Source organism: Apus apus, chromosome 2, assembly GCF_020740795.1.
Source record: "Apus apus isolate bApuApu2 chromosome 2, bApuApu2.pri.cur, whole genome shotgun sequence".
Taxonomy (NCBI): Eukaryota; Metazoa; Chordata; class Aves; order Apodiformes; family Apodidae; genus Apus; species Apus apus.
This window is the reverse complement of record NC_067283.1, coordinates 144,053,982-144,068,577: the sequence shown is the minus strand read 5'-3', so window position 1 is coordinate 144,068,577 and position 14,596 is coordinate 144,053,982.

The following is a 14,596-nucleotide window of genomic DNA, read 5'->3' as shown; positions in this document are numbered from 1 at the left end:
AAATTCCTACAAACTATAAATTCTACAAAAATCGTAAAAGATTATATTTAAAAAAAAAAAATGCAATGAATTGGCAATATCTCAGGTTATAATCCATTTCCAGAGTGAAGTGTCTTGGTTTTAAGAGCATCTGTTTGCAGAGATCAGGTGTGAAGCACAACCTGCAAGAATCAGAGGTAGAGCAGGGAGGAAGGAGCCCTCCTGTTCTGTCTAACAAATCTTTGCTTTGGCCATGAATCAGGTTTCTTTCAATGGGAAATGCATGAATATTTAGCAGAATTTTTCTAGAAGATAGAAAAAATCCTGTCAGACGTATACTGCCAAACATGTCCCAGTGCACAAGCTGTTGTGAATCTGTCTGCTAAAAAAACATTTGTTTTAATTTTATTCTTACCAAGTGATAAGATGGTAAAGAGGAGACAAAAGGTACTGAAAGCTGTTGGTGAGATTTAGTATTAGTGAGTTTTGTTGCCACTTTTCTCCAGAGTTAACACAACTACCTTAAAATATAGTGCAATTTTTTCCCCAGCTTTCACTTGGCCTAAGTTTGATGCTTCAGTTTCATATTTGAAGGATGCATGGATGAATGAATGCCCCAGATTGTTGCTGTTTCTGTTGGACCAGATGACCTTTAAAGGCCCTTCCAACCTGAACCATTCTATGATTCTTCCAGCTCTGGTATTGTATATAATAAAATATTCTGTCTCTCCCAAAGAAACTCAACCTGAATTTTCTTCTAAAATAAACCCAAAACTTCTGTAAGTTGTCATGATTGCATAGAGGAAAACATCCTTATAGTTACATTTACAATAAGTAAATGAGAGAATAAGGCCTGAGCTTTGGTACATAATAATACTTTGTATTGCTCAAGTGTAAGCATGGTCCTTGGCATTTTTTTGCCATAGACCAGATAATGCTGCCCCAGGCAATGTTGGACATGGGTAAGAGAGATGCACAGAGCAAGAACCAGCCTGGTTTAGGAGATCATAGAGCTTAGGTGTGATCTCTGTTATCAGTTGGTCTCAAGATTGGAGAACAGTCCCTGTTTTGTTGTTGTTGGGGTGTTTTTTTCGTTGTTTTTTTGGTGTGTTTTTTTTATTAGATTAAATATATGCTATCAATACTCCACCCTGCAGGACAATGCAGGTCAACTCACCCCTTACTGGACATCCTGCACATGGGATCTCACTCTCAAGAGATCAATAGACATCATTAGTCTTACAGCTCTTGAAAACACCTTCTTTTTTTTTTTCTTTTTTTTCTTTTTTTTCTTGTTCTCTTCAGTTTTCTCTACATGTTTTCTAATTCCTTTGGTCATCATGTTCAGGGATCAAGAGCCAGCACTGTCCAGGAATCAAAAAGTACTGAGTCTAGGTAATGGGTCTAGGACCCGTTGCATTAATACTTACATTGCTTCTTTTACAGCAACACTGCAGGGCTGCCTTTCTCCTGGCAGCAACGTAGTTAGATTTGCTCCAGGTTTGACACCTGGCTATGACAGAACTTTTTGGCTGCTTCTCACCAGGTTCAAGGAGAACGGAAAGCATGAAAACCTTGCCCTTGATCAGTGCTGCTTTATACTACCCAAGAGAGTGATGTCTAGTTTTTAACATTATCAGCCACATTATTAGAGATTAGAGAACCCACACAAAGAGCATACACAAGAGTGGCAGCTAGAAAGTGGATCACAGGAAATTAGATTTTGTAAGTTCCTCTGCCCATATAATTATTTATGTTACAGTTTCCAGGAGGGAAATAATCACTTTTAACTATGCCTTAACCCTACAACACTTTGGGGCCACATAAAACACTGTAGTCACGAAGAACTGAGCTGAATGTGGCTAAAAACATATTAAATGGGCAGCTTGTTCTAAATTAATTACAATATTGTGGCCTGTATCTGCTCCCCAAAAGTGGTCTTAAGTTTTCTATACAGATACTTTTTAATGAATGTCACTTGTAGGCTGAACCCATCCAGTGAGCTGGTGCTGCAGATCACTGGTGATTTCTGTCTGCCCTCATTCTTCATTGCCTTCCACAAAAACTCCAGAGCACCTTGCCAGCCTGAGTTGGTTGCTGGCCTGGTTTCTGCTAGCATCTATGGTACTTGACATGCAGGTACCATTACAGCACTTTGAGATGTATTAGAAGATATTATCAAAGGAGAAGGTCTATGAAAAACATAGGAGAGATGTCCTCCAAGGAAAAGGAACCATTTGATAACAGAGATAAAAAAGCAGTATTTCACAGTACACAGTACTTATACTAAAGTATAAGTATGCTTACACCAAAGAACAATGGACTTCCTTCCCTACAAGTGCCTGTTTCTCTTTGCTGACTTATGGAAGGAGACTCAGGGGTCAGCTCAGATCCTCAGCTCATCGTATGATTCAGTTTGAAGGGACTTCAGGAGATCATCTAGTCCCACCTCCTGCTCAAAGCTGGGACAGCTATGAAGTGAAAAACAACCTGAGAGAAGACACAACCACAATGTAAGCACAGCCTTTCCTAAATGCTGACTTTTGTAGACGCTCACACTGGGTCAGACAAGTCCTACCCCTGCATCCAAGCACGGAACACCAGCTTGGTCCTGAGGCTGAGAGCCTGGCATGCCGAGCCGCTCACGTCATGGCTGTGGTGCAGCAGCACCCTGGTGTTGGAGCAGGAGTCCTCACAAGACTCCTAGCTGCTGCCATGTCATTTCTCCCAGCCAGCAATTCAACATCCTTCATATAATGCTTCTTTCTTCAGGTTCCCACCACACATGGGTTAATATACATATGTCTTTATCTATATGTGTATCTCTATCTATCTCCATCTATATTCCTTCCTGGGTCCTAGGACTGTGATAGTCCATTTCTAATAACAAGACAAAATCCTGGCAGACAGGGTCATTTCACTTGTGTTGAACCTGCTTAAGACACCAGACAGAGTTTCTTTTTCCTTATTATTTTCATGAACAGCTCTATGTATACTTCATCTTATCGTTTTCAATACAACCACCAAGGAGGCTTGCTGGCAGCTTTTCCTGGAGATAGGGGGAGGAGAGGAAGTGGATGGTTAATGCTTTGACCTGCCAGCTGGCTGAGCATGTCACGTAAGGAGATTAAATATTTGGGTGCAAAATTTGTGGTGCCTGATTCCAGCCAAGAGAAAGTTCAAATAAAGCCACCTAAAAGGGGTATCCATCTAGCTCTTACCATGGAAATGTCCCAGAATTTTAATGTAAACCAGGTCTGAGATTGGAATTGAATCATGGTTGTTTTTTAAAAATTATCCGTTTGACTCACTGTGGAGTTCTCTTTAGACACTTTTATCCATTAAAATATTTCCCAAAGATAAAAGCTAAACAGATACAAGCCAGGCTTACATTAATGTAAAAGCGTGTGCACTGTGAAAGTCTTGTCTACACAAGAAAGTTATCTGATGTAACCAAAATCTTTGTGATTTTACTTATTGTAGTGTGTTATTTTATTTGGTTTGTTTTGATTTATGTTTCTTAGGAAATTATGCCTATAATTGTAAAATTGGACCTCATGATTACTAGCTTGAACAATGAAGAAAGCTGCAGTTAAATTGTGATAATATATTGGTTTATTCAAACTGGCAGAGAAACATGACACTTTTACATCGATCTGTGCCAGATACATTTTAGTTCAGTCTTGCATGATTTACCTTAAGATAAGCCACCATGTGAATTTACAGCACTTCAGACAGCCCATAAGGACTGCCCTGGGCAAATCCTTGCTCTGCAGTAAGTGTGAGGTAGCTTAGCCTGCAGCATCAGAGTCATTACTTACATTGAATTTGCCACAGGATAAGAGAGGAAACATGGACAGATAATGTATGATGACTAAAGTTGTGTAAACTCATGCCCTAGGCTGCTCAAAGAAGCTTTTAAATATATCTGTACCTTAAACTGATCAGGGCTGCCTTCTGGGTAAACCAGGAGCACGTGCACAAAAAAGACACACAGGAGAGCTGAAGTGAATTACCAAGATTTCAAGCTGGTTATTTAAACTGAGGGAAGCCTCCACTTATAATATATTTTCAAAATAAAAGCAGCTCTGCTTTGATTCAGTAACCTCCCACATGTTTTTAGGTATGACATTAATACAGTTTACCTCTGGTGCCTTGAAGGTCTGACCAAGGTGTGCGAACACGATCACAAGCATACTGCAAGAAGCTGTCCTCCTGCAGAAAGAAGATACTGAGCACATACCATGCACTGCAAAGTAAATGAAATTGGGATAGCTGTAGGTGTGTCTCTGGACATGCACAGTCTGCCTTGCACAGGATTTTGCACAGGCCAGAGCCAAAATACCTTCCTCACGCTGCCAGCACCCATTTTCCTTGGACTGTTCTTAGCTGAATAAGGAGCAGGCTGTTGGCTGAACAACTATATGTAACCCTTCGAAGCAACTCCAGTGCCAGACAGATGCTTAGGTTGTATATATGATGACCCAAGCAGTAAAGCAGAACACGCCGTACGTGCAGCAAACCCACGTTTGCCAGGAAGCGCAGGAGGCGGGTGTGCAAGCAAGACATCTGGTCCTGGCAGCAGTGGAGGGAGAAGCAAAGGTTTTGTCACAGCATAAGTCAGCTGTAAATACACTATTTCACTGCATGCATGGCACATTCCTTTGTGGTCAGGTGAGCTCCAGCTCCTTTGCCTGAAGGCATTGACACATCAGCCTGTTACCCCAGGGAAAAAAAAGAGTATGAACGTGTAGTGCCTTATGCTGGGTAAAATTGCTACAGTGTATGCTCTTGGCCCACTGGAAGCATTTTACTCCTCTTCTGCTGACAGACCAGGTGCTTTATACATACTGCAACATGAAAGCATGCTCACAGGCAGCTGCCAGATCTATTGATTATAATTTTGATAATGATTAGATTTTAATTTTGGTAATTTATTAACTGATGGTCATTTGGTTCCGCTCAGTTACAGGACTAAAACACACGATGTTGGATAGCAGTGTTTCTTGCAAGTGTGATTAAAATACTTCCCTGGAGAGTGAACCACCCACATGCCCCAGGCAGAGTGTGCTCCCCAGGCAGCACAAAAGGTCTGACACGTGTGTGTGTACCTGTTGGGCAGCGTGTGTTGTCCACAGCTGCCAGCTCGGCCTTTCTCTTACTTTGTCACTGATCTAATTGCTCCTTATGTTCTTAATTAAATTAAAAGAGTATGAGGTTCTGGCCAAGTTAATCATGGCTGGAAATCAATGTTCATATTGCTCTTGCAGCTTTGAAGTCTGTCTAATCTATCCTGTTATCGCTATAATATCGGAGATGTGATGAGGGCTTTGTAAGAACACAGATTAGACAGATTGCAAAGTTAATGGGGACATATGGGTGTTGTTTCTCAGCCATTATTCTCTCTGTAATTGTGGTGGAAAGAATCTGTCAGCAGAAATGCACTCATCAGTAATACATTGCTGCAGCACGCTGGTAAATGTTGGGGAGAGTGCTGGTCTGCGAGAGCACATTCCACACACACCATCCATCACTCCATACCTTTCATTTGCTTTTATTTTTTTTTAAACACCTAACCAGTGACGGAGTCATTTGGAAATGTATCTGGCATTGACTGTAGCTTCCCAAGCACTGTATGTAGTTTTCTGATCAAGTTGCTATTGAAACAAAACAAAAAGCTTATTATCTTTGTAGGTTTTTGCCTGTGACTTTTGAATGATACATTATGTACTAATAAGCAAAGCCCCAAGAAACTCAGCATCACTGCACGGGGTACCTGCATCCTTTTGTTTTCCAGCCACTTCCTCAAATCTAATATGTTATTTCTCTGTTTCCATCAGCACAGCCAGGCAGGTATAAAACCAAACTCTTAACAACCCATAGCAATTACAGGTTATGTTTCATAAGATTAGGCAGGAAGCACTCCATAAATTCCAGTAGTTAACACTCATTTTAATTGAATTGCCCCCAAAGTTTGAATAGAGCTGGTATTCCTCTGCTCTGAATAGCTGCATTTCCCAAAACATGGCTGCATAACAACAAACAGATGTTTTCCAAGGCAGACAGGGCCACATTTCTAGTGATGGTAAAGTGACGTCTCTGTTTTGTACATTTGTTAAGTACTTTTGTATCTAAAATGATTGGAAAAAAACTTCCTATTGGCTCAGCTACATTGAATCCATTGGCATAAGCTGAAATTTGAAAAGATCTAGCAAATATCTGGAGTTTAATGCATATTAAATAATTTGATCATGGTTTGTCCTCTTGTCCACAGGCAGGATGAATCATCAGGATGCAGGGACATATGTTTGTCTAAGCAGAGCAGAAAAGAGGAAAATGGTTCTTTCCTTAGATTCATTTAGGCTGCAAAACACTGTGCTATAGGACCATATCATAGCAGAGATACATTTACTTGTTTGTATGAGGTAAACTACTAAAATAACTTGCTTAGGACAATACTGTGTTCTAGAAGATTAGCATCTAAACTGTCTTTATATGCCAGATACTTCAGATCAATTTAGAAATAGCTGAGGAATGCAAGATGCTCCCGCTGTTGTACCTGCAGCCATAGGAGATTTTATGCTTTACATCCTCACCTCCTTAGCAGTAGATCAGCACATGGTTAATGCAAGTCATGTTTATAATTTTTTTTTAATAGCAGTATTCAAGCTCTCAGTCCCTTGTGTGACCCCAGTCATGGAGGCAGCAAAAGAAGCCAATAGCCAGGGATATTCACTTCTTCAAGAGTTACTTCTACATCAGGAAGACACTGTCTGTCTTTGCCCTGATCCATGTGGATTGCAATCCAGCTGGCATTGTCCTTTGCTGCTGCTGCCAAACCTCTGAAAGGGAGGGGCTGCATATTTTAAAGCCTTGTCTGCACATGTCAGTTTATTTAGTATATGCTAAGTCGTTTATTTTAATCAATTAGATCAATGAAACTCCTGGGAGTTTACTCAAGCACACCTGTTTTGGGTTTTTCTTTTAATACTATGTTACTTGGAATCAAAGCCAAAAAAAAGCCATTCTTACTCTGCAGTAAGTCTATCCAAGAGTAAAAGAGGCCTCCCCCATGGATTGCCCTATATTATTATGTTCATACCAACACTAAAATTCAGACAAGCCACAACTCATTACAATCAGGAAGGTACAAACACTAAAATGCTAGAAGGAGCAGTCTTACATTACTTACATAGGAGCAGAATAATCTAGAAAAGTAGTTTCCAACCCACAACTCTATGAGCCCTCAAAAACTGATTGTGGTCAGAGGAAATAAGTTAAAGTCGAGACCAGCAGGTAGAGCCAAGCTTGTAACTTCTGCAGTTTTACCTCTAACTTCCACCCATGAGCTAACTACAGGTTGAATGGCTATAATTTCTCTATTGAACTTCTTAAATTCACCCCTAGTTATGCTTGAGTATTTAGTAGAAATATAAGAAACTCTTAAGTGGAGAAACTCTGAAGCCCTGTGAAATGCATTCCCATTTAACATACTTCTGGTAAGAATAAGACTCCTCAGAACTTGCTGTCCAGTAAAATATCTGAAGATGTTTGGCAACTTCATAAATACAGATTCTGTGCATAGAAATGCTCAGTGAAACACTATTTCATCCAAAGGAATTCTAAGATTTTAGGAACACCATATGAAACTGAGTCAAATGTTTCAAATATGATTCAACAAGTATTATCCATGATGAATAATGGCCAGTTTGGATTCAAATTTTATGGTACCAAAAATTTCAAACATCATTTCACTGATCCCCAGAAGCCACAAATATAAAATGCATTCTGAACAGACCTGGATTTTGTCCCTGCTGAGATACTCACTTTGAAATGCAACCTGCTGTTGTATATTTGTTGTCTATTTATTTTCACCAACCATATACATTTTAATAGTTCCCCTGAACCCCTTCTTTGGATCATAGGTCCTTAGTTTGCTCAAGACGTCCTGTGAAATGTCTTGTAAGTGTCATCAAAATGAGAGGCATAATGTCTACATCTTCCCACTCTGCAGCACTCACATAAAAGTAGGCTGTTGAATAGTTTGACAGAATTTGTTCTTGGTAGACACAATAGCTAATTTTATCACTATTTCCTATCTTCCTTGTTTTTCTCCTGCCTTCCTTTTTATGTTACCCGCTCAGTTGATGCAGGATAAGTGGTGGGCATCATCTACATGGACTTCTCCAAGGCTTTTGTTACAGTCCCCCACAGCCTCATGCTGGAGAAACTGACTCTTTTCGGCCTTGACAAGTGGTCTGTGCAGTGGGTGGGGAACTGGCTGACAGACCATACCCAGAGGGTGATAGTAAATAGTTCTTCCTCAAACTGGGAACTGGTCACAAGTGGGGTCCCCCAGGGATTGATATTGGGCCCAATGTTCTTTAACATCTTCATAAATGACCTGGATGCTGGGATCAAGAGCACCCTGATGAAGTTTGCTGGTGACACCAAGATGACTGGAGAGGTTGACACTCCGGAAGGGAGGACCACCCTCCAGGATGATATGGACAGGCTGGAGGAGTGGGCTAGCAGGAACCGTATGAAGTTCAATGGAAAGAAGTGTAAGGTTTTGCACCTGGGAACACATAACCCAGGAGTGCAGTTCAGACTGAGATCCACCTGGCTGGAGAGCAGCCTTTGGAAAGGAACCTGGGGGTCTTGCTGGACAGCAGGCTTAACATGAATGAACAGTGAGCTGCAGGGCAAAGAAAGCCAACAGGTTCTGGGCTGCATCAACAAGGGCATCACCAGCAGAAATCAAGAAGTCATCATCCCGCTCTACTCGGTGCTTGTCAGACCACACCTGGAGTGTTGTGTTCAGTTTTGGTCCCTGCTCTACAAAAAGGATGCAGATAGGCTGGAGAGGGCCCCAGAGAAGGGCCACAAGAATGATCAGAGGACTGGAGGACCTGCCATATGAGGAGAGGCTGAGAAAACTGGGTTTGTTCAGCTTTGAGAAAAGAAGGCTCTGGAGAGACCTTATCACCATGTTCCAGTACTTAAAGGGTGGCTACCAAGAAAGTGGAGACTCCCTATTTACAAGGAGTCACATGGAAAAGACAAGGGGTAATGGGCACAAGTTGCTCCTGGGGAGATTCTGATTGGACACAAGAGGAAATTTTTCACCATGAGGACAATAAAACATTGGAATAGTCTCCCAAGGGAAGGTGGTAGATTCCTCCACTTTGGACAGTTTTGAGTCTCAGCTTGACAGGGTGCTGAGCCATCTCATATAAACCATAGTAGTACCTAGAAAGGTTGGACCAGATGATCCTCGAGGTACTTTCCAACCTGGCATTCTATGATTCTATGAATCTATGATGTTATTTCTTTGCCACTCTCCAGCCTGCTGGTGCTTCCCATGTCCCAGTGGCCCCCAGAAAGTTTTGGATTAGCTCAGTGAACATTCAAGGCCATGCTCATTTGCATATAAAGCTTTTTCAGCAGAGTCTTTTGCCTTTTGAGCCAGACTGTAGACAAGAGGTAGGAGGCAACAAAGGGTACATGAGCCTCCATTCCTATTAACCATGCTCCTTCTGAGCTTTGACTAGTTCCCAAGCAGTGGTCCAGAGCCACCCTCCAAATTCATGTGAATACAAGCACCACAGCACGGACAGCCATGTCTGAAAAGAGGGAGGTGAATAATCACAGGTTCATAGAATGGTTCTGGCTGGTAGGGACCTTAAAGATGATCTAGTTCCAACCCCTCTGCATGGGCAGGGACACCTCCCTCTAGACTAGGTTGCTCAAAGACCTGGCCTTGAACACAGCTTCCATGGGAAACCTGTTCAAGTGTCTCACCACCCCCATAGTGAAGCATTTATTCCTAATGTCTAACTTAAATCCACCCACCTCCTGTTTCAAGCCATTACAGCTTGTTGTATTCCTACATGCCCTTGTAAAAAGTCCATAAATAATTATTTTGAGGCTTTCTTCATCTGTTCTCACACACCCCAACCAATCTTAACCTTTCCCTCTACATTTACTGTGACAACTGAATCTTTCATTTCACTTCTTCTCCCTGACAAGACTATTTTATTTCAAATGTTTGAGCTACCAGATCTGAAAGCAGGTAGTTGCTACAATATGGTTTATGGTGATTCAGAGCACTTTACACCCTGTGTCTGAATGTATTGTGCAGCAAAGAAAAACTGTGTCTGTGCTGTTTAGCTAAACATTGAATCTGTTCTATCTGTAAGCTAGAAGAGTAGATGATTCACTTCATTTTCTCTCCTAGACCAATGTGGAACTCAATGAATTCAAGAACTAATTGACACATACCACCACCCACACACTTCATAAAATCCATTCTCAAATTGACTAGTATTACATTCTAAAGTATGCTTTTCCCAGTGTATTTACATGTTAAACTACTACAAGTTTTTGGCCCAGTGTTACATAGGTATGGGTCTAGTCTTGCAAGCTACTAAGCCCATATACCTACCAGCTGTGGAGGCATCAAACTCATCTACATGTCTAAATTCAGTATGTTTTTTGCCTGAGGGAAGACTAACTATTGCTATTTTTTATGGTATGTGTTTTAATAAAAACTCTTTGAAATGCTAATTATTCTTCTGCTGCAACTTTTCATGTTGGTGTATGCAGAATGTACTGCTTTGTGATGTTCCTATCTTACCAATTTACTATTTTCTAATGAGTGGCTCACTATGAGCAATTCATTCCTTCATTTGCTCTTTTACCTTCCTGTACCAACATTTGAGCTGAGGGTGGAAACTTCCACTTTCTCTGCTAGAAGAGATCAAACAGTTGACAGAATTTTTGCCAAGGTACACAGAATTTCTACAGTGTTTTTTCTGCCTACTTGGCTATTTGCAGCCTATTTAGTCCTCTTATACGCTCAGTCAAGACATGACCAGTGCTTGCAGAAAGGGTGCAGGTTATTGGTTTTTTTAGATTTGGTGTTAAGACCAGATTTCACAAAACCTCACAAATCCTGTTAGTTGAGCTGCACACCACAGTGCAACATATTTCAGCAACTGTCTTTTATACACTTAATTAAGTGTAAAAGTAACAAGCATCTCAGTGTTCTCCATAATGAAAGGATTCTTTGAAAGTTAGACACTCCTTTAGTGGTTTTTAATCAAGCTTAATACGTGTGAAATTTGTGGGAATGACAGTCCCATAGACTAACAGCAACAACAGGTACAGCCAGAAATCCCTGGATTATTATGTTATTATTATAACGCCTGGATATAACATATCCATAACATGTCATCAGTTTTCTTTGCTTTTGAGCTTCTTGGAAGATCTGGTTGATCAGTTTTGTCCTCCTGGCCATTCAGTTGGAGTTCTCCTTGCTGTCTTCAGCAAGGATATCCAGAAGTGACTGTTTGACATAGGACCTTAGGAGGAGGTGTAACATACCACCTGTTTTCCTTACGCAGTTTAACTCCCTGTGGTACCTTGTCTAAGCTTTCACAGCTGGCAAAATGGGCAAGACACTTTCACAGCTGGACAGTGCCATGCAATTATTTTGGGGGGCTAACTCGTCAGTTAAATAACCATGTTCCAGTAAAAAACTCCCAACTACTGATATCTTGAAGCAAAGACACAGAGCAAGTGGGACAGGTTTATATATTTGTTTCAAGTTCACTTAAAACAATAGGCTTGAGGTGTTATTTGCCCTGTTCATTTTAAAAGGCTGTTAACTAGATGCCCAATGCTGATAAATGTCATCACACTATGTCCTTTTTACAGTATGTTCCAGATCACAACCCTGGACTGTTGCACGTGTACCCTTCTTGTGTTGCCTGCTTACAGAGCAATTACATCCTGGACACATTTTAGTCAGAGTAGACCAGGCAAACTCATCTTAAGCTGCTTGTCCCAGGTGAATTTGCTTCAACTTGCCTAAGGAGCACTCAAAGAGCCTGGCAAAGCTGAGGAAAGAAAGAGATGGGGAGTCCTAGGGAACTCCAGAAAAGAGAAATATAAGCAGGAGTGGGTCCTGTGGTCTTTTCCACTGACTTTTCCAGAACCAAGGCAGAGAGTTCATCTCTCAACAGGATGCATTTAGCTGTGCAGCAGATTCAGTATTCTACAGTAAAACAAGATATATTTACAGCCCATTCAATGTTATAGCTGCTCTTGTAAATCTGGCTGCAAACATGACAGGCTAACAAATGTATTCCAAAAAAAACCTAGAACAACACAGCTTAAAATGAATCATGATTGCCATGTAAATCAAATGCAAAATCAATTTTAATGCTCTGAACTATATTTTCCCCCCCTTTTTTTTTAACCTTTCCCATTCCATCTGTACTGTGGACTCTCTTCCTGCCTTGTCAGAACAGTCTCTCAGACAGTAATCTTCTGTTGTTTAATCACTCAGTAGCAGTGAAACATTTTCAGATAATTCCTTCCATGGTGATAAAAAGTTTATAATGAGGAAAGTTGGGGGTAGAAATTGTTGGCTAGTTTAAACGTATGTAACTACATACATGTAGAGATATATTTATATATTTGTATGGAATATGTATATATGTCTTAATGCAAGAGGAAGAGTAGGTATCACTTTTCCAGCTGTAAATCAAAAGTGATTTGAACATCAACAGTTTTTAAAACTTGAAATTAATTACACTCTGCAAGCTTCCAGTTTTTCTGGGCATGCTCTAATCTCATCCATCCCAGCAATCTCGGCTCTCCAATCACTGTGTTGTCTCCCTGACAGCTCCAGACCTGTCCACTCCCTCTCTCACAACACCGATGCTTTAATAGAGCTCATTTGTTTTCACACACCTGGTAAACTTTTGCTTAGATTTTTTTTTTAAGTAAAAAAAAAAGGTCAGTAAGCTGTTTTCACTCCCAAATTCCCTAGATGCAAGGAGTGGGAAAGATGTATGTTCTTAATAAAACCACACAGTCCTGAGGGACAAGGCCTGGACCTCTGGAATAGCCTTTAGCTCTCAGCAGGATGGATCTGCTTTTTCTTATCTACTCTGTAAAAGAGAAGTTGAAGTGCATTTCAGGGTATCAGTGCAAAAGCAATGTGAAGCCCCAATGACCTGCTGTATTCTTTCCCTCTGATTTCCAACCATTTGAGCAAAAACTAACCATCAGGCCTGACTGAGTTGGAGCCCTTCTTTTTTTGTTCCTCAGCTCCAGCTTGAAGGATCCCAGATTTTCCCCAGCTCTTCAAACACATCCCCTACCACTCCCTAGCCTGCACAGAAAAAGGAAAGCTGGCAACTTCAAGAGCACCGGCCACTCCTCCCTGCTCAGAGGCCGCTGCACATCTCTGCTTTGATGTGGCTGACCTCCTCTGAACTGGAGAAGACTGTTGCTTCTCAACTCACATTTCCCCCTGGAGCAATGAATTATCCTGACAACTGACTACTGACAGCCGACACCTCCCCGAAGGGCTCAGTCCTACTGTGGGAACCGACACTTCAAGGGGAAGCCTGGATGTATATCCCAGGCTGGAAGTGGGGCACTTGGTGCTTCATGAATGTTTCTATTTTGCTGAGAGACAACCACAGGCTGGAGGGTTTGAGCTGGAATCTCAAAGTTTGAAAGCATTTCAATGCAAGGCCTCAGCCAGTGTCGTGACAAAACAGAAGCCAATTGTGAACTGTGGAAACATTCCCAAATTTCTGCCATTTCTAAATGGATATTGAGATCAATTTGATGTGTAACTTCAGCATCAAATCTCCATGGATCATTCGTTTGTGCCTCCCTTTGTTTTCTCTTTTGTGCCATCATTCTCATGCACATCGTATTGTTGAAAACAAACAATGGTCTTAGTTATTTCTAAGTTAACTAATTTTTTAAATATTTTTGTCCTGGGGAACAAAAAAATCAAACAGCACAAGGAAAGTGGGAAAAGATCAATAATTTTTTAACTTTTAAATGCTAAATCCACTCACATCATGTGCAACTGCAAACTTGCATATGCACAACACATTACACAATGCATAATTTAGGGATGGTCCATTCTGTGGACTAGGGCTTTAGGTTAAGGGTATTTGTGGTTTTTTTCTAGTCCATTTTGCTAAGAAACACGCAACTGAAGAAACCCACCTGGATTATTAAGTTTAGCCCATAATCATAAGTAAGCCTGTGTAGTGCAGGTGTCTTGACAGATCAATCAACCCAGTACAGCCATAAAATTCTTCCACTGGAAAGAAGAGGGTAGTTAAAAGGCATCACTGATGTCCTGGATTCACTTGGTTAAAAGCACAAGGTATTCCTTAGACACCAAGCACCAATATACAAAACCAAAATGCCTCTGTGTTTGCCACTGTGGCCTGGATCGTAGCTCCTTCTAGCCCCAGATTTAGTGGTGAGCCTAACCTTGAGCATGTGTAGTGGACCAAAACATCACAGAGTAGAAAGACTCTGGAGTGCCATGAGGAACAATCTATCTATCTACCAAGTGTACTGAGACTAATTCACCAACTTCAGATAATTTTTCATCAACAAATGCAAAAGGTGCATTAAACAGAATATACCAGAAGCTAGATCCTCAGTTTGTGTAAATCAGCCTTATTCAGCAGATTTACACTGATTTACACCAATAAACACTGACTGAGTTTCAGGTTCCATTCTACACAATATTCTCATTAATTCAGAAAACTTACTGTGTTTTTAACAA